This window comes from Sinocyclocheilus rhinocerous, unplaced genomic scaffold, assembly GCF_001515625.1.
Source record: "Sinocyclocheilus rhinocerous isolate Xijiao unplaced genomic scaffold, SAMN03320098_v1.1 scaffold1464, whole genome shotgun sequence".
NCBI classification, from domain to species: Eukaryota; Metazoa; Chordata; class Actinopteri; order Cypriniformes; family Cyprinidae; genus Sinocyclocheilus; species Sinocyclocheilus rhinocerous.
The window spans coordinates 252,120-255,577 of NW_015643188.1; the positions used below are offsets into that span (position 1 = coordinate 252,120).

The 3,458-nt window shown below is 32.8% G+C and overlaps 1 protein-coding gene across 2 annotated transcripts in view; it reads left to right on the forward strand.

Moving 5' to 3' along the window:
* tgfbr1b (transforming growth factor, beta receptor 1 b) overlaps positions 1–3,458 on the forward strand; it is a 54,905-nt gene that overhangs the window by 19,859 nt on the left and 31,588 nt on the right. The window lies entirely within an intron of this gene.

Genomic DNA, 3,458 nt, shown 5'->3' on the forward strand with positions numbered 1-3,458 from the left:
AAGTCATGCCACGGCTGCAGCTTCTCAGTGGCATCATTCACAGTCGGGTAATTAGCAGAAAACAGAGCAGAACTTGAATTTCGGCACGGGATTTTTAATAATTATTAGCCTAAGGGAGTTTGCAAATGTGATATTGATTTAATACAACAGGTCAAAAAACAAGATGTAAATATTAAGTGACTTGCGTTGTCTGGCTATAACACTACTGACTGATTTTACTCCGTTTCATCAACGAAAATAGTTCAAATAAAGCCACAGCTCAGCCGCTACGCATCTCTAAAAGTAGACACAGCAGTGTTTCATTCATGAATGAAAGTGTGTTTTTAAACTAATCTAGTGAGTCAGTGATTCATGATTACTCATTCATAAAGACAGTCACTTGCTTCATTCCTGAATGAATCAGCCGTTCGAACGAATCAATTAAATGAATGATTCAGTGATAAAATGACTTGCCGCCACCTGCTGGCGGATTTAGTTTTATTTTTAACGTATCATTTCAGTTATTTAAATCAATTAGCTAATATTTTCTATATTCAAAATGTTATACTTAAAACATTAATCTCAACATGAATTTATTTGCTTTACTTTATTTACTTTTACTTTTGTGTTCTTCTGTGCATCCTCTGTATACAGGGTTAGGTAACCCTAACTCTAACCCTACTATAGTACAAATACATTTTTTATTAATACTAATTTCATAGGATTGGTAACTTATTTGTCTTATTCTACTTCTTATTATATTGTTTTAATTAGAAATTTTAAAAAGCTTATAAATATAATTTTTTGAATTTGACATAAAAGATGAAATATTTTTAATACATTTAAAAAAATGCCATTATAAAGGTAAAAAAAAAAAAGCTCCTGTAAATCACTTTAAGGAGTCAAATTAATATCACGTATTAGGAAGGCTAATTTTTGATTATTGATCAGAAGGTGCTCCTCATTTTTTTTTAATTAGGAGGACAAGCGCTAATTTAAGGAGGACAAGGAAGAGCAGAGCCCTGTGTAACAGTTTATTAGATCCGTGCATGAAGTCTTAAAGAGACAGCAGCCTAAATAAACCTGCTGCTGTCTGTCATTACTGTTTATTCATACAGTGAATAATATCCAGTGTTATTTTACAGTTGAATAGTTTATTCAGTTTCTGTTGTAATTCAGTTCCTATATTTTATAGTTTAAAAAAATTTAAAGTACTGTTAATTTAATTTGTATCTTATTGTTTTTGTTTGTGCTATTGATTGTCATTAATTTACTTGTTCTTATTTTATTATTTTCTATGTACTTGTCTTTTTTATTTAAAATAAATTCAATTCTGAGTGCACGTGGTTCTCGGGAGGGGCGGGGTGTGGGATACGAGATAGTCCTGCCACCACAGCTGGAAAAAATCCTGGAGGAAATATATATACAGTGGTGTGAAAAAGTGTTGGCCCCCTTCCTGACTCTGTATATAAAATAATATTAGTATAGTATAATATTTAAAATATAAAATAGTATAATATTTCATATAATAGCTTATTAAAATTTAATAAAACAAATATTAAACTAAATACCATATTTAATAATAACAACAAAAATCTTAATGTTGTTCCTAATGATTTATCAAATAATAATTGTTTTTGTAAATGGAATGTAAGCCCAAATATAGGATGTACAGTCATAGCACCCGTCTCACACATTTTCTTTCTGGTTTTGACGCGTGCTGTTTCCTGTAGCTCTCGTCTTGAGTGTTTCCTCACAGTGATCTTGTGAGTGAGCTGATACTGTCTGACGGCTCTGTGTGTGTGTGTGTGTGTGTGGGTGTGCGAGTGTTCTCTTCCTACAGTGAGCTTCCTACAAACTTAGCTGTATAAGTCATTTCAACTTAAATTATATTAAAGTGTGTGTGTGTGTGTGTGTGTGTGTGTGTGTCTGAACCCGTCTGTGCCGTGCATCACTCGTGCATCAGCAGCGCTTCAAACAGACAGTGGCTCAGTGTTTCTGTCCTCACGCCTCGTCTCAGTGTTATCATCACACGTATGAACCAAACCAGTGAGAGTAGCACTGCGAGACAGAAAGACAGTTAATAGAGACGGTCCTGATGGCCCCCTGTGTGTGTTCCTTTTTTTCTTGTTTTGATATTTTTAGCTGCAGTTCTTTAATTAGTGAGCTGTGCTTTAGCGGTTTGACAGTAAAATCATCACAGAGACGCTGTCTGCTGTTCATCAAACACTCAGGGTTAATGTCTGAAAGTCTCTTCTGCTCACCAAGGCTGCATTTAATTGATAAAAAATACAGTAAAAACAGTGAAATGTTATTACAATGTAAAACAGCTGTTCTATGTGAATGTGTTAAACTGTAATTTATTTCTGTGATGCGCAGCTGTATTTTCAGCATCATTACTCCAGTCTTCAGTGTCACATGATCTTCAGAAATCATTCTAATATGCTGATTTGCTGCTCAACAAACATTTCTGATTATTATCAATGTTGAAAACAGTTGTGCTGCACAATATTTTTGTGGAAACTGTGATACATTTTATTTTTCAGGATTCACAGATGAATAGAAAGTTCAAAAGAACAGCATTTATTTAAAATAGAAATCTACTGTAACATTATAAATGTTTTTACTGTCACTTCTGATCAATTTAATGCGTGCTTGCTGAATAAAAGTATTAAATTCTTCAAAAAACACTGACTTTATGTATTATTGATATTCACACAAATGACAACTTATTCTTTACTTATTGACTTTTTTCAATAAAAGTAGTGCTATTCATCATTAAATCTATAGTTTGCTCATCATTCACTTAAAACTTAAATTTTTTTATTTTGGTAAGTTTATTTTAATAAATTGAACAGAAATCGATTTACAGTCAGATGGCTGTTTCTGACGCCGCTCATCACATGATGCTAATGATGATTTCTCCTGTGAAGAGACACGTTTTGGCCGATAAGCAGAAAAGCTGCGCTGCTGTTTCAGGACAAACCAGTCTGAACACAGGAGACAAGAGCTGTGTTTCAGGGAAATTTCATCAGAATTATTGTGTTCAGACTGAGTTCATCTCAGCCGGTGCATCATTCTTGTGTTTTAAATGAAGGATGATGATTTTCAGGGCTGTCAAGAGATTAAAACTTTGTATCTAATTATTAATGAATCTAATTTGGGGTGAGAAATTATCTTAAGATCATTTAAAGTTATTATTGTGTTAAATGAGAAAAGCATTGAACAAACTGTACAAATTTTGATTTGACATTGTGAAAACGATGATAATAGGTATTAGGGCTGGACGATATGGCCAAAATTGATATCACGATATATTTCTTAATTTCGGTCGATACGATATAATTCCGATATCGATATGAACACTAATTATCTGAAATAGAAATCTTTTGTAACATTATAAATGCCTTTATCATCACTTTTGATCAATTTTAAGCATCCTTGCTAAATAAAAGTATAATTTCTATAATTTCTTTCCC